The sequence below is a fragment of the Podarcis bocagei genome, assembly GCF_964188305.1.
Source record: "Podarcis bocagei genome assembly, chromosome: 4".
NCBI lineage: Eukaryota > Metazoa > Chordata > Lepidosauria > Squamata > Lacertidae > Podarcis > Podarcis bocagei.
In genome coordinates this window covers 33,980,153-34,003,672 of record NC_138128.1, presented here as the reverse complement: position 1 = coordinate 34,003,672, position 23,520 = coordinate 33,980,153, and the positions used below count along the sequence as shown (strand labels likewise).

Here is a 23,520-nt window from a genome sequence, read left to right as displayed (position 1 = left end):
GACTCACTTTGACTGACTAAAGTGTTAGCCCTTAGTTCACTGCTATTTCTGTGGAATGAGGAATTTCATATCAGCAAGCATAATCTTTGAGAATAACTTGTACTGTTTCGTTTTACGAGATGCCTGTTTGTCTTGTATGGATTTTGCCTTGGACCTTCTCAAGAACCATAGAAGAGAGTAAGCGGTAGCGACTTAAGCTGCTTCTGTTCAGGCTCATGGGTATCATTTGAAGCAGGAAATTGCACCTGTCCAATTTAGTGACAGAATATTCGCCACCCTTGGGCAAGATATGGATGGATCGGAAGATAAAAGCACATTATGTGCTCTTACTGGGACATGAAGTTGCTTATAAAAGGAATTTTAAAGTAAAGGGTTTTTGATGTAGCAGCAAGCACAGTACTGCATGGGTGATGCAGTTTGTGCTACCTCTAATTTTACAAGCCTTACAAATTAACACCCCAAAGTTACTAGCCATGTATGATACCTGTATGTAGCGAGTGAATAGTTTTACCACAGGGTTGCTGCATCGACTTCTTGGTAGGGTCTGGCCATGTTTTCCACTTTCTGCAATTTTTCAGACTACATGAATCAATGTTGAAAAGATGACCAGCTTTCCATGGTAATTCCTCTCTATGTGTGATGATAACACACACACACACACACACACACACACACACGTGCAAACACACACACACTTACTTTTTTGCATTCCATTGCTTTTAATTTGAATTCTAACCCACATATAAACACTCTAAACAAATAAGTTATCTATTTGTTCTGAGAAAATGTTCATATGTGTGTGTGTGCGAGAGAGAGAGCACGCTGAAAAGAAGCAGTTTTGAGTTTTTTGAACAGTGTCAGAGACATGCGAAGAGAAACACGTTAAAGGGTTTCTATTCTTCCTATTGCAATGCATGTTGAAACTGTGAATTTGTAAATGACAGTTTGTTATAGTGATATTGTAAATCACCAGGGGTGTCTCCCTTTCAACATACTCTGAATTTTCTATGATGTGGGCAAAGAGACCAAGGAACAAAATAACCACCCTTCTTTGTTTCTAGTTCTTTTTTTTTAATAAAATTTTTATTGGTTTTACAAGATTTTTTAAAGACAAACAAACACCTAAAAAGACATACAAACACGTATAATTTCATAACATTTTTTCATAAACCTCTTTTCCGGGACTCCCCCATACCCCCCCTTTCTGCATTCCCATGTCCATAATTTTTTAGCAACTTCTAAATATTCCTTTCCAACCTCTGTCATCTTAATGTTTTCTATAGTCTGTTCTTATGTCACTGTATCCCTTTTTTTCCTGCAAACCTCAACATTCTAACATTCATCAAGTTTATAATAGTCCTTAAGGTATCTCTTAAATTTTCTCCATTCTTCTTCCGCTGTCTCTTTTCCTTGATCACGGATTCTGCCTGTCATCTCGGCCAGTGTCATATAGTCCATCACTTTCATCTGCCATTCTTCCAGAGTAGGTAGATCTTGTGTCTTCCAATACTTTGCGATGAGTATTCTTGCTGCTGTTGTAGCATACATAAAGAAAGTTCTATCCCTCTTTGACACCAATTGGCCGAGAATGCCCAAGAGAAAGGCCTCTGGTTTTTTAGAAAAAGTACATTTAAGTACCTTTTTCATTTCATTATAAATCATTTCCCAGAAAGCCTTAATCTTCGGGCATGTCCACCAAAGGTGATAAGAAGGTACCTTCAGTCTCTTTACATTTCCAACACTTGTTATCGGGCAAATGATAAATTTTTGCCAGCTTGACTGGGGTCATGTACCACCTATAAACCATTTTCATAATGTTTTCCTTTAAGGCATTACATGCCGTGAATTTAATACCGGTGTTCCATAACCATTTCCAGTCAGCAGACATAATGTTATGACCAATATCCTGTGCCCACTTAATCATAGCCGATTTAACTGTTTCATCCTGTGTATTCCATTTCAGCAGCAAGTTATACATTCTTGATAAATTCTTAGTATTGGGTTCTAACAATTCAGTCTCTAGTTTTGATTTTTCGTATTTTGTCTCTTTCTTCCTTGGATCTGAGGGTAATCAGACAATCCCTCGGAGTCTTTCTGTCCTGTTTTTTGCCCAGTCTAAACGCTGTTGTGATTTTAAATTCGTCTTCCTCCAAATCCTCCCAGCAGTCAGCAAACTCTTGTGTTAAGAACTCCGCAAGATTATCACCTTCATTCTCTGGAATTAATCTCAATTTCAGATTTCTCTCTTTTCTCTGTAGTTCCCACAGAGCCAAAGTTGCGTCATGCTCATAAACCTTTTTGGCAATCGGTTCTAGGTTCTCTTGAGTCTCTCCAGCAATTGCTCTAGCTTCTTCCGCAATTTTACGTGTTGCAGAATTTTCCCGAACCAATTTGTTTATAGATTCTGTATTCCGGTCTAGTCTTGCTGATATCTTTGTTAATTTTTGTGTATTTTCTGAGCTCTGCTTTGTTAAAGTCTCCAGGGATTGGTTTATCTTAAGTAAGGCTTGTGCCACAGCATCCATGGAGACAGCTGTCACTTTTTCTTGTCCTGTTGTTCCTGTAGGTCCTGTAGGAGTTACGCCTGTAATCGAGCCTCTCTTCTTTTGTTGCAGTTGCTGTTGCTGGTGCTGTTGTTGTTGTTGTCTAGTCTTGGCTCTTGTAGCTATCTCTTCTTGTGTACCACTCATGTCAAGGTCGTTTCCCACGGGAACCGTTTCCCAATAGAAAATTCCGCTGTCCTGAGCTGTGTCGGCCTTTACTTTACCCTCTAGGGGGAGCAAATCAAAATGTCCAGATACAAAGGCAAAGAGAATGTCCAAATACAAAAAAGAAAGGAGGAAAGTTTAAAACAAGTATAGCAGGAGGCTTGTAGATACAAGTTGCCACAGTTTCCCAGTATACTGTAGCCCAACAGTCCAGGAACTTTATGTCACAATGTAACTTTCACAGGGAAAAGTCAGTTCAGTGCCCTGTTGTCTTATTAGGCAGTCCGTTTCAAGTTATTGAGACAGCAGAAAGCTTTTTCTTATAAATAAATCATGCAGTTACTAATGTCTCTTTTGCCTCCCCTCTGCCCTGCTAGCTAGAGGGGAGATCTAAAGTCCAGATGTTAGGTTTAATTAATCAAAGGCAATGTCTCTTACGGATGCAGCTTTAAAACTTCGTTGCTTTCACTTTCATGCAGTCGGGGGAGGGCAGACTTCCTTAATTTTCACCTCCCCGTTTTCAGCCAAATTTCCAAATTTTGTTTCAAATAAATGTTCCGTTTTACTCACGGGTTTTTTCTGTCCGAAATTTACAGGAAGGAATCGGCGCTCTCCACTAATAGCGACGCGGCTTCACCCTGCGGGCTGGGTAGCGATTCTCAGCACCGCGCTCCCCCGATGTCGTTCCAGAGCCTTTAAAAAGGCTCTTTCTGCGGTAAAGGGGGGCGCTCCTGGTGCCCACCGAATCTCCTTGTTCACAGGCTTCCGCACCTGTGATTTTAGGGGTCCCCCGCTTGCCGTAGCGGGACAGACCCGAACTCGCAGGGCAGTCCTTTTCCGGAGCTCGGAAAGAGGACCGCCATTAGCGCTGGCGCCGACCGGAAGTCCTCTTTGTTTCTAGTTCTGTGTCACAACTTTCCTGGGGGATAAGACTGATAGCCAGTCTATTATTATTACTTGTTTCATTATCCAGTTTAAAAGTATGGAGCTACAGTTGAGGACTATGGTTTGGTTTTGGTTCTGTATTTTGTTGAATGCTTTCCAAGCCCCAAGTTGGGTGAAAGATTCCTGAATTGCAGGGAGTTGGACAAGATGATCCTTTTAGTCCCTTCCAACTCTACGATACGATGAATTCTAATAAGAGATGCTAAGTGGGACATACTCTAGCACATTCTAATAATTATTTGCAGTATTTCAGCATTGACTTGCACCAGCACTTTTCATTGACTACATAACTATCATAGAAGTTTGTTCATGTGTAGTCTTCCAGTAGGACTACAGTAAGTAAATATATTTAAAATTTATGTAGTAATAAATCAGAACAAATAAACAGCAGCGCTTTGATTTGAACCACTTACTTCGCCAAACCTTTGTTAGGCTTTGAAAAAATAGGCCATCATAAAACATCAGTATATAAAATTTTAAAATATGTACAAATAAACAGCCATGTAAGAACGAGGATTTTCATTGGAGTTTCTTCCCGCTAAATAGTGCCATTCACCACTCTGAGAGACTCAGTTGATAAAAGCTCAGCCACCCTTGCAGTTACTTTGGCATTGAGTTTGCTTTGGCAGATGTTAAAGGAATATAAATTCTGTATTAAGATCAGCAAGCGTTGATCGATTCCTAACTCTACAAGTACGAACTGAAACAAAGGACAGTGATCAAGCCCTTCCCTCTCGGGGCAGGAAACTGCGAACTCCCCTTTTTCCTCTGGAAAGTACTCATGGGGAGGGGGAAAGGAGGAACCGGCCAGGTGACAAGACACTCAGGTTACCACCACAACTCCTCCCTCAACCCCTCCTTTTTGTGATGTATCAATGATGTAGTCATGCTGTAGTTGTGATGTAGTCTTAGGGGTGTAGCATGAGGGATTAGTAGCTAATAAAAGTTGGGGTCTCCTTTTGTTCAGGGCTTCCATCTTGCTTCATCTTGCAGTGGGTGGGAGTCCTGTCGCGACAGTCTTCAATAATGACCAAGCCTATTGGTTGCTGTTTTGCTCCAATTGTCCTGGTTGGTGTCTTTACTTTTTGTCGGATTTCTCCGTTAACAGTAGAAAAATTGGGTTAGATGTTGTGGCCACGACAGCATGTAGGCTCAGCCCCAAGATTGAGATTGTAAGATGAAGATGTTCCTCTGAGGTGCTACAGATATTGACTTACGTAATATTTAGAATCTTGGGATAAAGAAACAATGGTTTCTTTCTCCATTATTTTTTTTAAAGAAAATGAAGTCTGGCTTGTAATCCAGGTGTGACCAATACCTTAAACAAAACACACAGGCAGAGAGCAGAGGTAAACAGAAATGGGGTATTCTGTTATCATTGCAAAGCCAGGAGTTAAACCAGTTAAGTAGTAATTGCTGCTTTATCTCAGAATCCTAGGTGTGCAGCCAGATATTGAAGCCCCTCCTTTCACGTTCCATTTTGGAAGTGAGTGTACAAGCTGACCTCATGGATGCAACACCCTACTTTTTTCTTTGGTTTCCCTCACCCCTGCTTTGTGCAATATTTTGCCTGCTGAAGAATTCTGGAGAACCTAAAAGCTTACCACGTTTTTGTGTCTGTTTGTTTGGTCTTAATAAAGATACTGCTTGACTGTGGACTTTTGGAGTTTTTTCTTATGGACCAGCATAGCTAACTTAGTTTATACTTATACAGTGGTACCTCAGGTTACATACGCTTCAGGTTACATATGCTTCAGGTTACAGACTCCGCTAACCCAGAAATAGTGCTTCAGGTTAAGAACTTTGCTTCAGGATGAGAACAGAAATTGTGCTCCGGTGGCGCGGTGGCAGCAGGAGGCCCCATTAGCTAAAGCGGTGCTTCAGGTTAAAAACAGTTTCAGGTTAAGTACGGACCTCCGGAACGAATTAAGTACTTAACCCGAGGTACCACTGTACTAGCATAAAACGTATACACACTTTCTCACACATTAAGACCAAACTCAGAAACGCTGATAGCTGTTTGACTGATATTTCCTTCCAATTATGCAGTATTTTACTATTCCCATTAAACTGTGGCAAAGCAATTGATTGGTAGCAAAATATCTCATGCAGTAGCTGGAGGAATGGATATAATGGGAATGTCATCCCTTGCTATACAGATTGGTCTAGGAAATGCTTTCAGGAGTTTCCTTGACAACTGATTTCTAGTGCAAGAACAATTTTGTATTATTACCTTGAATAAAAGCTGTAGCTTTTATCAACCTGTGCGTGCCTTTTTCTGTAGTTGCTGGTACAGTGTCCAAAGAATAGCACAATGGAAAGCAAAGACTGAAACTGGTAGCAGGAGGAAATAATGTAATGACAGGACAGATTTCCCAGAAATGCAGATTATGTGATCAAGACATCTAGGCTTGCCACACATTGCTTTTTCATTGTGCATGGAACATGTATTTTAAAAAGTGTGTGTGTGTGTGTGTGTGTGTGTGGTTTATTTGTTTTTAAAGCCTGAATAAACTCCTTTACCTCATCATTTTCTCTGCCTCTATAATTTCCTGTGCTCCTAAATAGTACCTTGCTATCTAATTGCATATGTTAAGTTATTCCCAAAGGCCATTAATTAGCTGATGGCCTACGTTGGAGAGTGCCTTTTGGCCCCTTGGCATTTATGCTGTGAAGTGCCACATGACACTATTTAATCCTCAGTGCAGTTGAATATCTATATGAAACTGTTGGGAGTGTGGAGTACGGTGCCATACATATGCTGACAACACTCAACAATATTTCTCTGGAGCATGTAAAATAGCAGAGATTGTGTGGATCCTAGATTGGTTCCTGAATGCAGTGGTGTGCTGGCTGAGGAAAAATAAACTGACCTTGAATCATGACAAGGCAGAGGTGCCGTGGATGAGAAATTGGCTAATTACCTGCAGTCTGGAGATGCTTCTGGATCTAGCTTTGCCACCGGAGGCCAATATGGCCTTGGTGGCTAGCAGCACCTCTTGTTACCTTAAGGCGATATGATGGCTATTGCTGTTCTACTCAGTCATATCTCCTGGCCGTCAGTGTATCTCTGTGGAACTAACTTGCCTAGAGTGAGGAGAGAGTAGATAGAATAGCATTAAGTTGCCGAACATTCAGCTTGTACTACAGTGGTACCTTGGGTTACATACGCTTCAGGTTACATACGTTTCAGGTTACACACTCCGCTAACCCAGAAATAGTGCTTCAGGTTAAGAACTTTGCTTCAGGATGAGAACAGAAATTGTGCTCCGGCGGTGCGGCGGCAGCAGGAGGCCCCATTAGCTAAAGTGGTGCTTCAGGTTAAGAACAGTTTCAGGTTAAGAACGGACCTCCGGAACGAAGTACTTAACCTGAGGTACCACTGTAGTTCCACATTAGGTGGTCCAACCTTTGCACATCTTGTCACCACAGGGATACTGAAGAACAATCTTGCCTTGAGGAAAGGAGAAACAATACTTAGAGAACTTGACTGAAGAGCAGTCATAATGCAATGAACACAGAGACCTGAATGCAGGCAACTGAGAGCAAATATCTAAGGAAGGTCTTAAGTCGCATGCCAGTTTGGAGAAAAATGGTTCTTTTTGCTTTGTCCTACTTACTAACGCTCAAACTCAGGACGAAAGGGAGAAACGTGCTAAGAGGAAGGCACATTTGGCAAACCCTCATCGTGGTCAACTCCTGCCTGGAAACCTATGTCCCCACTGTGGAAGGAAGGACTTGCGGATCCAGAATTGGCCTCCACAGTCACTTACGGACTCACTGTTAAGACCGTGTTCATGGAAGACAATCTTACTGAGCTATGAGTGATCACCAGAGAACTACTATTAACACTCACCTGTTGTGACATAACCAGGGATGAGAGAATTCCCACTATTCCATTCCTTATTGTAGTTGTTATTCTGTATTATGAATCTGACTTGTCGTTTCCTTTCTGTTCTGCTATTCTGTGTTGTATCACACTCGTTATAGATTGTTAGGGTTTTTTTAAAAAAATATATATCATGTAAATTGTTTTGAGATGCCTGGTTTGAAAAGAGGCATACAAATACTACAAATAATAAGGTGTTCCTGTTAGTATATAAAGCCCTCAGCAGCTCCAGGCCAGTTTACCTTTTCATATTCATGCCCATTTAACCAGTTTGATCTGCAGAACTTACACTTCTGCAAGTGCCAGATAGTGTTCATTCCACATCTGCCAGTAATTAATATTTTAGTCTGGCAGGACATATTCTCTGGAACACCCTGCCTATTATAATCAGGCTGGCATCCTCACTATACTTGTTTAATGTCTGCTAAAACTACCCAGACATAGGGTTTTATTAGGTATACTTGTTTTTAAAATTTTGTTTTTAATTGGTACTTTCCCATAAACATTTTACAATATTTTATGTAAACAACTTGCATTTTGTTCCCTTTATTGGCATGCCTGTTCAAAACAGTGCTCAACGTGTTGTGTGTGTGTGTGTGTAAAATTCTGTCTAGGTTGTGCTTTTAAGATGTGTGTGATAAGACAGAAAAAGCAAGAGATTAAGAATAACATGACACCACAAGTTCGTAATATTCTTCGAGCTACCCTGGAGTGGAACTGCAGGGAAGCCAAAGCATGTTAACACTATGAAATAAAGGATCTCAGTCTCTTTGCCTGAGAACGTGCAAGGAATTTAACTCCAGTAGATATTGAACGCAGCATATAATCCTTCTTAGTTCATAAGAACATGATTACGTAGCAACTGTCTTGATGGGTCAGTCCAAAGGTCTGGCTAGTCCACCGTCCTTTTCCCCACAGTGGCTGACTATATGCCTATGAGATTCCCACAAGTGGAACGTATACACAATGACTTTAGTGTGTGATTTTCAGGGCAAAACTGTCCCCAAGTACTTTGCATCAGAATCATAACAAACACTATGTCCTAAGCCATTAGAATATTTGCAGTTTCTCCAAGAGCTTTTAGAAGTTTGTGAAATATTTTTGATTTAATAAAAACATTTTCCCCATAACAGGAGATAGTGGGAATTTTAAAAAAGTGGTCTTTTACAAGGAGTGCAGAGAAAGGATATTTTCTTTAAAATAAAGTTCCATGTTTTTTAATGACGCAGCTGTTATTCTTATCTTTGGGCCTTGTGCAGGTCAAGAACTTGTTATTCAAAGAAATGCTCAGCACTTTGCTTTTAAACAGAGGAAAGCAAGGCATAATCTCTGTTCCAAATCTCTCCAACACTTCCCCTGAACACTTTGCTGCTCACTTCCAGCGCTGCAATTTGTAATTGAAAAACAAGTGAAACACATGATTAAAGAGGTAATACAAACAAATTATCAATTGTCTTTTTCTTATGTTTGCATTCTATCTTTCCCCAATACTTGGGACTCTATGATTTTGCCATAAGTGAAATCTAAATAAATAAATAAATAAATAAATAAATAAATAAATAAATAAATGTATTTGCACTAACTCTGTATGACAAGAGTGGTTAACATTTTTTGGCCTGAGAGTCAAATTCACCCTTGGCCAACTTTCTGGGACGACATACCAGTGGTGAGTGTGGCCATCTCACAAAGTTTAAACTGCTGTCCTACCTTTTTTTCTTTTAGTTACTTTGTCTTGCCATTAAATCATACAAGTAGCATGAAAGTTACAGCTGGGCACTAGGAATGTCTAAAACAGCTAAACCTGTGTTTAAATGCAACCTAGACTCAAGCTGGGAGCATTGCAGTCAAAGAACAGTGCTACTCTTGGCTCTCTCCTTATTTTCATAGGGGCAGGATAATTCTTAGTTGTACAACGAAACAATAGTATAATGGCTAAGTGACTTATCTAGTGAAGTTGAAGGGAGATAGCAGGAGAACTGAAGGCTTTTTAAAATAATAAACAATGAAACTTGGGGCCTTGGATTCAAACCACCCATCTTTTGCATTTGCACAGCATGTATGTCATCAGTTTCTACCCATTCCATTCTTCCTCCTTTGCCATGTATGCACAGTGATCCCCCCCTCCCCCTGAGTTCAGAAACAGCTTTTCAGGCAACATGAGAGGCTGCCTCAGGAAGGGTCAGTGATAATTATACTGATGTAGAGGGAATGCTGGTCTTGGAGCTGGTGTGCAAGAACATTGAAGATTCAGAATATCAGATGTGGGGATGTAGGGTAAAAGGCCATGTTGAGCATAATTCCATGATCATAGGCATGACTAACAAGTATATTCGGTGGCTGACAAAGGAAATAGGGAGGGCTTGGAGAGGGGAAGATTAGAAGCTCTGTATTTGCAAGAATCCAATTACTAAATAATCCTTTCAAACTATTACATAATCCTCACTGCCTTTTCATTTAAAAAATGGCTGCTAAAGAAAAATTGCAATTTTTATGTTCTTCTACCTCTCTCTCTCTCTCTATATATATATGGATTCGTTTTGGTTTGAATAATTAGGAATCCCCCCCATTAGTGTAAAATATTGTGTAATAGTGAGAGGCGCATAACTGATGGCATTCCTGAGAATTATTTCCCCAACTAAATAGCTACAATTATGTCGTACTCTAATAATCTGTGAAGTTGTTCTATGTAAACTTCAGTAGTAATCTATAGATTTGTTTTTTTAATGTTGAAGGTAAAATATTCAGATGTGATTACTGATTAAGACTCATCCTCTTGAAGAATATAATAGCTGTTTCGCACATAATGCTAAACCAGATTATTTCTTAGCAAGAATGAGTATGCATACAGCCACTCAGTTGGAAAATCATGGCTGCTTTGTTCTTTTTGCTGCTCCTGGTGCTGCCATGCTACCTAGAACTAATGGCATGGTTTGGTTGAGTGTTAGGGTTTGTGTTTGTCTTGCTCCTAACAAGCCACAAGCTGTAACCAAAGTTTGATGTTTGTTTACTGCATGCAATTTGTTTGGGGAAGAAAAGCATTGAGACTGGTTTAGCAAATGTTGAACCTTAATAAAACTTGGTATAGGTGTGTAGCAGTGACCATTGTAGTCCTTAAACAGGTGAAGTTCAATGTGTGGAGATGGGGTTTCGAATTTATTCTTGTAATCCATTACTTGAAACACTTTGCTTAGACGTATGTAAGGCTGGAAGAGGTTGATTCTTAATAAAAAAATTCCAGTTGTCTAAAGCGTGGGCAGCCAACAGGCATCCCACAGTCTACATCCGGCTCCTGTGGCAATTTGTCAGTCCCTGGCAATGCTAGCAAAGTTGAATCAAAGCAGTTAAAAAATTGCTCATAGTTTAAGCCTTGAGGATCATAAGCAAGTTTTCAAGATGTAAGAGAAAGAGAATCCATAGTTACATTTTGCATCTTGCTGGTGCATAAATGTGAAGAGTATTTTGGGAATCACTATCTGGTGAATGGCTGCAGTGATACGGGGTTAGCCATTCTGGTTTAATCTTTTTAAATTTAATTTTCCCCTCCTTGGCTCCTTCTCTTAGTTCTGTGCTGAAGCAGTCCTTAAAATGTTTTGCCCAAGCTCAAATTAGATATCTGTCACACTGACAAGGTGTTGAATTCAAAGGACTTACTGCAGCTTGGTTCTTGTAACTAAGCAGAAGCCTTTGGAAGCAATAGAAATTTACTGCACAGTCTAATAATGAGATTTACTCAGGGTGGGAAGCTACTCATTTGTGCAAAACATTCTGGATCATTAATGTACGGAGACAAGGGCTGCTTTTAGTTGTCATAATAATAATAATAATAATAATAATAATTTATTATTTATACCCCGCCCATCTGGCTGGGCCTCCCCAGCCACTCTGGGTGGCTTCCATAAAAACCAAAAATACAGTAAAATGTCACACGTTAAAAACTTCCCTGAACAGGGCAGCCTTAAGATGTCTCCTGAATGTCAGGTAGTTGTTTATCGCTTTGACATCTGCTGGAAGGGCGTTCCACAGGGCGGGCGCCACTACCGAGAAGGCCCTCTGCCTGGTTCCCTGTAGCTTTGCTTCTCGCAGTGAAGGAACCGCCAGAAGGCCCTCGGCGCTGGACCTCAGCATCCGGGCAGACTGATGGGGGTGGAGACGCTCCTTCAGGTATACTGGACCGAGGCCGTTTAGGGCTTTAAAGGTCAGCACCAACACTTTGAATTGTGCTCGGAAACGTACTGGGAGCCAATGCAGGTCTTTCAAGACCGGTGTTATATGGTCTCGGCGGCCGCTCCCAGTCACCAGTCTAGCTGCCGCATTCTGGATTAGTTGTAGTTTCCGCGTCACCTTCAAAGGTAGCCCCACATAGAGCGCATTGCAGTAGTCCAAGCGGGAGATAACCAGAGCATGCACCACTCTGGCGAGACAGTCCGCAGGCAGATAGGGTCTCAGCCTACGTACCAGATGGAGCTGGTAAACAGCTGCCCTGGACACAGATTTGACCTGTGCCTCCATGGACAGCTGTGAGTCCAAAATGACTCCCAGGCTGCGCACCTGGTCCTTCAGGGGCACAGTTACCCCATTCAGGACCAGGGAATCCTCCACACCTGCCCGCCTCCTGTCCCCCAAAAACAGTACTTCTGTCTTGTCAGGATTCAACCTCAATCTGTTAGCCGCCATCCATCCTCCAACCGCCTCCAGCCACTCACACAGGACCTTCACCGCCTTCACTGGTTCTGATTTAAAAGAGAGGTAGAGCTGGGTGTCATCCGCATACTGATGAACACCCAGCCCAAACCTCCTGATGATCTCTCCCAGCGGCTTCATATAGATGTTAAAAAGCATGGGGGAGAGGACAGAACCCTGAGGCACCCCACAAGTGAGGGCCCAAGGGTCTGAACACTCATCCCCCACCACCACTTTCTGAACACGGCCCAGGAGGAAGGAGCGGAACCACTGTATAACAGTGCCCCCAGCTCCCAGCCCCTCAAGACGGTCCAGAAGGATGCTATGGTCGATGGTATCAAACGCCGCTGAGAGATCCAGCAGAACTAGGAAACAGCTCTCACCTTTGTCCCTAGCCCGCCGGAGATCATCAACCAGTGCGACCAAGGCAGTTTCAGTCCCATGATGAGGCCTGAATCCCGACTGGAAGGGATCCAAATGGTCCGCTTCTTCCAGGCGTGCCTGGAGTTGTTCAGCAACCACTCGCTCAATCACCTTGCCCAGGAATGGAAGATTTGAGACTGGGCGATAGTTGGCCATCGGGGCCGCATCTAAAGATGGTTTTTTAAGAAGCGGTTTAATAACCGCCTCTTTCAGCGGGTCTGGGAAGGCTCCCTCACGGAGGGAAGCATTCACCACCCCACGAAGCCCATCGCCCAGTCCTTCCCGGCTAGCTTTTATAAGCCAGGATGGGCAAGGATCCAGGAGACAGGTGGTTGGTTTCACTCGTCCAAGCAGCCTGTCCACATCCTCGGAGGTAACAGATTGGAATTGATCCCACTCAACTTGACTAGACAGAACTCTAGCACTCTCCCGCCCCGGCCCTGCTCCCACGGTGGAGTCTACTTCTTCCCGAATCTGGGCGATTTTATCTGCAAAAAACTTTGCAAAATCATTGCAGGAGAACATGTGGCCCGTACTGGGCCCCAATGTTGCAGGTGGTTCCGCTAAATTGTGAACCACCTGAAAAAGTCTCCTGCTGCTGTTTTCTGCAGATGCAATAGAGGCGGTGAAGAAATTCTTCTTCGCCGTCGCTATCGCCACTTGGTAGGCTCGACGTTGAGCTCTAACCTGTGTCCGGTCAGATTCGGAATGAGTTATCCGCCACCGGCGCTCTAGCCGTCTCAACGATTGTTTCATTGCCCTCAGATCCGTGGAAAACCACGGGGCTGTCCGGGCTCCATGCAATCGGAGAGGGCGCTTCGGAGCCAAACAGTCAATAGCCCTGGTTAACTCCACATTCCAGCGGGCCACCAGGGAATCGGCTGAAAGGCCATCAACATGGGATAAAGCATCCCCTACCACTCTCTGGAAACCATTTGGATCCATTAAGTGGTGGGGGCGGACCATCCGAATTGGTCCCACCTCCCTGCAGAGGGGATGGGTCGCAGAGAAGTCCAGTTGCACCAGGAAGTGATCTGACCATGGCACTTCTTTCATTTCGCTTTTACTTAGTGTCAGATCACCAACATCCATAGAGGTAAACACCAGGTCCAAGGCATGTCCACGGCTATGGGTTGGGCCAGACTTATTCAGGGACAGCCCCATGGAGGCCATGCTTTCCACGAAGTCCCGAGCGGCCCCTTGTAAGGTCGTGTCGGCATGGATGTTAAAATCCCCTAGGACGACCAGGCTAGGTGTCTCCAGGAGAACATCTGCCACGACCTGAAGCAGCTCGGGCAGGGAATCCTTGGTGCAGCGGGGAGGTCGGTACACCAAAAGGAATCCTGTACTGCCCCTATTGCCCAACTTCCAGAACATGCACTCAGAAAACTGGGTCTTCCCAATAGGACGCCTGGTGCAAACTAATGACTTCCTAAAAATCACTGCAACCCCCCCTCCCCGCCCACGTGACCTGGGTTGCTGTGCGTAAGAGAAACCTGGTGGACAAGCAGCGGCAAGGACAGGCCCATCTGCTTCATCCAACCAAGTCTCTGTTACACATGCCAGGTCAAATCCTCCATCCATGGTCAAGTCATGGATGGCAGTGGTCTTACGAATCATTGACCTGGCATTGCACAGCAGCACCTTCAGGTCACGTGGGTATCCCTTGCTGATTCTAGTATCCATCCGGACAGGACCAGACCCGGAGGCAGGGATAGTCCTCAGACAACGACTAAACCTGCCTCCTCTGTAATGACATGGTCTGGTCTTAGCGTAACTCCTCCTCCTACCCGTGATCACTGAGATCGGTTGTCCCAGTGCATCCCCCCCCTGTGGAACATGCCCCAGCCATTTTGTGGGCTGGGGCCCACTCCCCGGCAGCCCTGAACCCTCCCCCTAAAAACAAAATAGCACCTTAAACAAACAAACAAAACCAATAAAACAATACAAACAAAAAAATGTAAAAATTATAAAAACATCAAAATAAAAAAATAATAATTCCCCAAGCCCAACCAAACATCCATCCCACCCCCACCCCCCACATACAAAAAATCCAAAGAAAATTTTTTAAAAAACATTTTAAAAACACTCTGTGCCTCTCCGGCAGTAACAACTGTCCTAGTGAGGCCTGTCAGGCCCCGCCCCGGGCCAGGTGGTAAGTGGCAGGGAGGAGCAGGGCCCTCAGGCACTCACTCAGGGGACTCCTCCTGGGCAGCAGGCCGCAAGCAGCACGCAGTCCTTGTGAGGCCCCAGGCCCCGCCCCAAGCCAGATGGTAAGTGGCAAAAGCAGGGCCCACAAGCACTCACTCAGGGAGTCCTCCTGGGCAGCAGGCAGCAAGCAGCACGCAGTCCTTGTGAGGCCCCAGGCCCCGCCCCAAGCCAGATGGTAAGTGGCAAAAGCAGGGCCCACAAGCACTCACTCAGGGAGTCCTCCTGGGCAGCAGGCCGCAAGCAGCACACAGTCCTTATGAGGCCCCAGGCCCCACCCCAGACCAGATGGTAAGTGGCAAGAGCAGGGCCCACAAGCACTCACTCAGGGAGTCTTCCTGGGCAGCAGGCCGCAAGCAGCACGCAGTCCTTGTGAGGCCCCAGGCCCCGCCCCAAGCCAGATGGTAAGTGGCAAAAGCAGGGCCCACAAGCACTCACTCAGGGAGTCCTCCTGGGCAGCAGGCCGCAAGCAGCACACAGTCCTTATGAGGCCCCAGGCCCCACCCCAGACCAGATGGTAAGTGGCAAGAGCAGGGCCCACAAGCACTCACTCAGGGAGTCTTCCTGGGCAGCAGGCCGCAAGCAGCACGCAGTCCTTGTGAGGCCCCAGGCCCCGCCCCAAGCCAGATGGTAAGTGGCAAAAGCAGGGCCCTCAAGCACTCACTCAGGGAGTCCTCCTGGGCAGCAGGCAGCAAGCAGCACACAGTCCTTATGAGGCCCCAGGCCCCGCCCCAAGCCAGATGGTAAGTGGCAAAAGCAGGGCCCACAAGCACTCACTCAGGGAGTCTTCCTGGGCAGCAGGCCGCAAGCAGCACGCAGTCCTTGTGAGGCTCCAGGCCCCGCCCCAAGCCAGATGGTAAGTGGCAAAAGCAGGGCCCACAAGCACTCACTCAGGGAGTCTTCCTGGGCAGCAGGCCGCAAGCAGCACGCAGTCCTTATGAGGCCCCAGGCCCCGCCCCAAGCCAGATGGTAAGTGGCAAAAGCAGGGCCCACAAGCACTCACTCAGGGAGTCTTCCTGGGCAGCAGGCCGCAAGCAGCACGCAGTCCTTATGAGGCCCCAGGCCCCGCCCCAAGCCAGATGGTAAGTGGCAAAAGCAGGGCCCACAAGCACTCACTCAGGGAGTCTTCCTGGGCAGCAGGCCACAAGCAGCACGCAGTCCTTATGAGGCCCCAGGCCCCGCCCCAAGCCAGATGGTAAGTGGCAAAAGCAGGGCCCACAAGCACTCACTCAGGGAGTCTTCCTGGGCAGCAGGCCGCAAGCAGCACGCAGTCCTTGTGAGGCCCCAGGTCATGACAGATTATGAAGTACAGTCCTGCGATTGTCAGAGATTTCATTTACAGAAGTCCATGACTGGGCTAGTGATATCTTGTTGTAACTTACAAAACAAAACCGTAAATAGAGCAAGGTGTGTGTGTGTGGGGGGGGGGGGAGTATGCTCTCAGAATATCACAACAGAACTTAGTGGTGAGCCTAGGGTATGTGGTCCTTCCTGCTATCTTTCCATACAATGTTATACACATGAATATCTGAATAAGGCTACAGATTGCACCCCTTGATGTATTTGGAATGCAAACGCTTGGCTCTTCTGAGCAATATCTTAATATTTTGCGCTGGAAATATTCTTCAGATGTTAGAAAGATTTTCTACAGTAATTAGGGAAAATCATAAGAAAACTTGATCCTAATACTCTGTGTGCTTGTTAACTCCAGCTTTGTGTCACAGAGAAACCTAGACTTTCTGGGTTGCACATCAGAATGTTACCTGCACCCCTCAAAAATTGATCCTGAGGCTTGGGGGACCCTTCATAACAGATTTGGGGCTATGACAGCAGAGGAAGGGGAAGTCCCATTGCAGAAGTGGAGCTCTGTTCATGAAGCATTGGATGCAATGCACATTTATTTTTTAAAAAATCAATAACTAAAGACATAAGATTATTGGAAGATTAGTCGAAACATTAAAGATGTGCAGTCGGTTGATTTTTCTTGAGTTCATTAATCAACACTCTTCAGTGACTAGTTCAAAGATGCAAAGTGAATCAACGTCTCAATAGGATATTAGTTTCTTAATCAGGAATATTGATTTAGAAAAAGATCTGCTAAATCACTTAATTAGGTAATCAAAAATTTCAGAGTGCATGAATTCACTTTGCAGATTGAATAGGAAGGAAAATCAGTGGCAGGTGGTAACTTTGTTAAAGGTTCAAGTTCTGGGTTAGCAGCATTCAGGAAAGGGATCAGCAGATAAGCAGAAGACATGAGAATAGTCAAATTTAGAGTGAAGATAATGCAGATTAGCCACCCAGTAGAACTTGGAAAGACTAACAATATTATTCGTTTTGAGTACAAAGAACAGGAACAATGTTTTCTTGTGGGTGTCAAGCGCAGTGTCTGCTCAGTGTCACTCTTTCCATTGCTGAGGCACACACAGAAGTGTTCACCACAGCAGCGAACAGATCTTTGCAGGAAGGATTTGGAAATTCCTCCTTTTGTTCAGCCCCCCAAGGGACTCTTCTTTCCCCCTGTTTGCTCCTGCTAGAGCTACAGGACAGACAGAACTTTTAGGTAGAATGGGAAAGGCAAACTGCCAAGCAGAACTGAGCTGAGCTCATCGCACATACTCATACTTTCACCTGTATTATTCTGTTTTATGTCTAAGCAAGGAGTTAAAGGCCAGTCACTCAATATTTATTTTTCATAGCTGTTCATAATAGGTGAACAGAAGCCTAGAGGCCATTAAGAAACAGTCAAATTGTGCTTCAGTCAAAAATTTGCATGCTATTTACAGGAACTTACTGCTATTTACACCAGTGGAAAAAGGTAACTCGGTAAAAGAAGTGTGATAACATTCCCCCAAAGATATAGTGCACGTCTTTCCTGATTTTTATGTGAAACTTAAAAAAGTGGAGAACAAGATCCTAGGTTCTCCCTCCCCCCCCCCCCCGCCCCACAAAACAGCTATATTTTAAATTTAACTTCTGGAGTTGCTGATAGTTTGAAAGGCCCAATAACTTTTGAAGAACTCACAAATAATGATTCCTTATGCTCTAACTAAATCACTGAGAGCCTCTAATGGGACACTTCTTGAGGTTTCTCACACCCCTGAGGTGTGGTTGGCAATGGAGACTTTCCCCCCCAATGCTGCTGTAACCTTCTTGGGGCATATCTATGTGAGAAGGAGCAACTGCTGTCTCAGTAGATTGGTCTGTTGGAAAGCTGGAGGAAAGCTGTTCTTTTGCCTTTCCTGTAACTTTACTACATTGAGTTACCGTATTTTTCCATCTATTTTTGGGGACTCAGATTTAAGAAGATGGGGGGAGATGGCCCGTGTATAAAACGCCCCCTCATTATTTACATTATTTTTAGGGGGGGAAACCTAGTCTTATACATGGAAAAATATGGTATATTGTATATCTTGTTCAATGTTTGTATCATTTACTTTCTTCCTTACAGTGGTGAGTTTTTTCATTTACTGTTTCTCTCGCTCTCTCTTTCTCATATTGTGTCAGTTTGCATCGTTTTGATCTCTCACACCAGATAAGTACAGTAATTTCATGGAGGCAGACTTTGAAGAGTGCTATTGATTATTATGGAGACAAGCCATTTTAATCAATTCATTTAAGCTGTCACAGTGATTCAGTGTAATAATGTGTTTACTCTGGGCGAGACAGGAGGCTGCTGCTCTAAAGTAGCAGAACCATGGGCTGCTTCTGACTCCCACATGGAAGTGACCAAATACTCTTTTGTATGGTGGCTGAAGCAAAAACTGCTAAACCTGCAGCTTGACCAAATTCTCTACACAAGTTTACGCTGCACAATCTAGAAGGGCACCATTATGGAGTCCCTTGATGCGATTAAGTCAAATCATATGGTCATACTGCATTGCTGAGAATAATTTTTTGGTAACCTCTACATACAGTGGTCTATTATATGAGATCCAGGTTGTAAACTCAAGACTGCTTCATGTTTTTATTATATGCGTCCATTAATTTAAACAGTCTGGTAGCTTGCTGTAGAAAGAACACTGCAGTGAGATACCAATGACTCACAAGTGATGGTGATGTGGTTTCTTTTGCTAGGCGGTTTCTGGCTGGCAACAGTATTCATAGAAAGAAAAGGGAGTGCCAGAAAGATTAGAACTCATAGTGGTAGTGTTCATTGTCTTTCAGGGGCTCCACATGCAACATTTCTCCTCCTGCTCCATAAAGGGAACCTGAAGCATCTAGTGTACAGTGGTGCCTCGCAAGACGAAATTAATTCGTTCCGCAAGTCTCTTCATCTTGCGAGTTTTTCGTCTTGCGATGCACGGTTTCCCATAGGAATGCATTGAAAATCAATTAATGCGTTCCTAGGGAAACCGCCTTCAGACCAGGTCCGGGGACAGTCTGTCCCCGGACCTCTTCTGAGGGCTGGGGGGGGGGACAAGGGCTTTTCTTCCCACCCCCAGCATTTTTAAAAACCCCGGGACAGCGGAGGACTTCTCCGCTGTCCGGGCGATCTTAAAATGCTGGCGGGCAGCATTTTAAAATCGCCCCGGGACAGCGGAGGACTTCTCCGCTGTCCGGGGCGATTTAAAAGCCCCTGGGAAGGCAGGCAGGGGGGACAAAGACTTTTGCCCCCCGCCCGCCTTCAGAAGGTGTTCCCGCCCCCCGCCCGGCTTCGCAGCAGCGCTCCGGAGCCCGGCGGCGGGGGAAGGTGTTCCCGCCCCCCCACCCGGCTTCGCAGCAGCGCTCCGGAGCCCGGCGGCGGGGGCAGGTGTTCCCGCCCCCCCGCCCGGCTTCGCAGCAGCGCTCCGGAGCCCAGCGGCGGGGGCAGGTGTTCCCGCCCCCCCGCCCCGCTTCGGAGCACCGGGAGAAGCGATCTCCCCGCAGCCCCTTGCTTCAAAAGAGAAGACCCGCTGTCCCCGGGGCAAGCTTCGTTTTGCGAAGCAAGCCCATAGGGAAATTCGTCTTGCGAGGCAACTCGAAAACGAAAAAACCTTTCGTTTTGCGAGTTTTTCGTCTCGCAAGGCGTTCGTCTTGCGGGGTACCACTGTACTTCTTAAAGAGCCCTGTGTGATGCTGTCACTTTGTAGAACAGTTCAGGTTGGGTAGATAAGTCTCCTCAGGTTTATTGATGGAAAAATGCAGCCCATGCATAGTTCTGAGGCAATGGGTTGCTTTTATTTTAAAAAAAAAGAAATAGGAAAAGAGAGTGTGTGGCCCAGTTATTATTATTGTTTCTTAAATTTCTATACCGCCTTTCATCCGAAGATCACAGGGCAGTGTACAGTATAAAAACACCAAAATACGTAACATAGTAACAAACAAAACAGTACACCCCAGTTTAAGAGGCCATAGATTGTTTCATTAGCCAAGGCCTGGGAGAAGGAATTTTTTTTTTGTCTGGCACCTAAAAATATGTAACAGAGATGCTAGGCAAACCTCCCCGGGGAGAGCATTGCATAAGTGGGGAGCCTAGCTACAGCCTAGCTCCCCACTCTTCCCTTGTTGTCTAAATGTTTATCTGTAATTTCAGCTTTGTTGATATAGCCTCATGCCATACATCTTAATATTTTAGCTGTATTTCCTTTCTAGCAGTTAGATACTTCTAAAAGGTAAAGGTAAAGGGACCCCTGACCATTAGGTCCAGTCGTGACCGACTCTGGGGTTGCACGCTCATCTCGCTTTATTGGCCGAGGGAGCCGGCGTGCAGCTTCCGGGTCATGTGGCCAGAATGACTAAGCTGCTTCTGGCGAACCAGAGCAGCGCACTGAAATGCCGTTTACCTTCCCGCCAGAGCGGTACCTACCGTATTTTTCGCCCCATAAGACGCACCGGCCCATAAGACGCACCTAGATTTTAGGGGGGGAAATAAAGGAAAAAAAAATTATTTCCCCCCCAGGTGCGCTGCGCTAATCCAGAAGCTTGGGGCAAGCTGAGGTCAGCGCGCCCCAAGCTTCTGCGTGCCGGCAAGCAGTCCGCTGCCGCCCCAAGCCTCCCGCACCCGGCAGGAGGTCCCGCTGGGTGCGGGAGGCTTGGGGCGGCAGCGGACTGCTTGCGCGCACCTAGAAGCTTGGGGCGTGCTGAGCTCAGCACGCCCCAAGCTTCTGCATGCCGGCAAGCAGTCCGCTGCCGCCCCAAGCCTCCCGCACCCGGCAGGAGGTCCCGCCGGGTGCGCAAGGCTTGGGGCGGCAGCGGACTGCTTGCGCGCACCTAGAAGCTTGGGGCGTGCTGAGCTCAGCACGCCCCAAGCTTCTGCATGCCGGCAAGCAGTCCGCTGCCGCCCCAAGCCTCCCGCACCCGGCAGGAGGTCCCGCCGGGTGCGCAAGGCTTGGGGCGGCAGCGGACTGCTTGCGCGCACCGAGAAGCTTGGGGCGGGCTGAGCTCAGCACGCCCCAAGCTTCTGCATGCCGGCAAGCAGTCCGCTGCCGCCCCAAGCCTCCCGCACCCGGCAGGAGGTCCCGCTGGGTGCGCAAGGCTTGGGGCGGCAGCGGACTGCTTGCGCGCACCTAGAAGCTTGGGGCGTGCTGAGCTCAGCACGCCCCAAGCTTCTGCATGCCGGCAAGCAGTCCGCTGCCGCCCCAAGCCTCCCGCACCCAGCGGGACCTCCTGCCGGGTGCGGGAGGCTTGGGGCGGCAGCGGACTGCTTGCGCGCACCGAGAAGCTTGGGGCGGGCTGAGCTCAGCTGGCCCCAAGCTTCTAGGTGCGCGCAAGCAGTCCGCTGCCGCCCCAAGCCTCGCGCACCCAGCGGGACCTCCTGCCGGGTGCGCGAGGCTTGCAGACACTCGCCCGAAGCAGGGGGAGCCCTCCAGAGGGCTCCCCGTGCTTCGGGCGACAGGCTGCCGCCCCAAGCCTCGCGCACCCGGTCGGACCTCCTGCCGGGCGCGCGAGGCTTGCAGGCATTCGCCCCATAAGACGCACCCCGATTTCCCCTTCATTTTTGGAGGGGAAAAAGTGCGTCTTATGGGGCGAAAAATACGGTATTTATCTGCTTGCACTTTGACGTGCTTTCGAACTGCTAGGTTGGCAGGAGCAGGGACCAAGCAACGGGAGCTCACGCCGTTGCAGGGATTCGAACCGCCAACCTTCTGATCAGCAAGTCTTAGGCTCTGTGGCTTAACCCACAGCGCCACTTCTGGTGGCCTTCAAATATGATTAATAATAATAATAATAATTTATACCCTGCCCTCCCCGGCCAAAACCGGGCTCAGAGCAGCTAACATTAAATGTATAACACATTAACATAAAATCAGGCAATCAATTAAAATACATCCTAAAATCAGATCGGAAGCAGAAAAAAATCCAATCAGATGGCAAACCGCAGATTAAGAGATGAGTATTATTATTTATTTCATTTGTGAATGTATTGCTGCATCTATGGTGGTCCTGTAACTTGATTGCGTTAGGTTTATTTGTTTTCCTGTATTCTTGTATGAGGTGTCCCCCCCCCCCCCAGTAATAGATTATGATAGACTTGAAAGTGACAGTTTTAATATCCTGGCTGTGTGTCATTTTGTTTGGCAATGTAAATAGTTTATATTGCAGTATTATTCATGAGTTATATCGTATTATTGTAGTACTTGTACTTGATCCCAAGGAAAGCCAATATCAAGTAGCACCTGAAAACAAATTGCATTGGCAGCTTCTGTTGGGCACAGTTGTTCATTGGGAATGATCCCAAATCAATCATGGATGGCATAATTACTTTTATTTATTAGATGTCATGATTTTCTTTTAAAACACCGTTTTTGCCTTGCTCTGGTATTTGAAAGCCATTGGCAGTCCAGGCCTACATTGACAAGAGAGAGAGAAATTGACGGGGTGACCTGCCAAAACCAAAACCCGCCTGGGCTAATACCCAACTGTACAGATGCTGGGCTGTCGTCGTCATTCTTTTTTCCCTCCTTTCGTTGATCGTTTTTTCTTGAAATGTTTTCCTTCTTCAAGGGAAGGGAAAGAAAATATGATTGCCACCTCAGGAGCTAGTTCCACCCCCACCCCCCATTCCAGGGCTGTGTCCGGGAAATTGAAGGGTTTTGAATCCACTGGACTCAGAACCACACATTACATGTCCTCAGAACATCTCCTTTTTGCCCTCAGCAGTGGTGAGGGAGTGTCAGTCACTGTCCTTACATTTTCTTTTTTTTTCTTTTCTTTGATGGCTGGGATGGAAGTTCTCAAGGTGGACAACCTTCTCTGCCTGACAGGGAAGATCCAAAACATTTCCTATGGCCCCTTGGATGACCTCACAGGGATCATAGGATTTAGCCTTTAAACAGTTACTTATGTTACTTAAACCCACTTACTTCAATGGGTCTATTCTGAGTATAATGACTCTGAATAGTTGGATACTGTTATACTAACTGCTTTGTACAAAGCAAGATTTGGAATTATTTGTATGACTTTTGAAATGCTCAGAATATCAGTCCTCAATCGCATTTTGAAATAAGCTGAGTGGATTTTGCTGAATAGTTATGTATTAAAACCTTTATTTCCCAGTAAAGGGCCCCTGGCACTTGACAACAGGTGAAGAACAAGTTTGGGAATTTGCTTTCAGGGAAAAATAAACTTAGAATGAACAAAAGGCTTAAAGGAGGAGGCAACAGGATTTTTTGGTACGCTGGAAACCATTTATTGACTATTGCAAAGGGAACTCACTCCTTCCTCAAGCAAAGCAAAGCCTCTTTA

At 45.7% G+C, this 23,520-nt stretch overlaps 1 protein-coding gene across 1 annotated transcript in view; it reads left to right on the top strand.

Annotated features, from left to right (window-relative positions):
- Positions 1-23,520, top strand: part of PXYLP1 (2-phosphoxylose phosphatase 1) — a 76,389-nt gene that overhangs the window by 12,223 nt on the left and 40,646 nt on the right. The window lies entirely within an intron of this gene.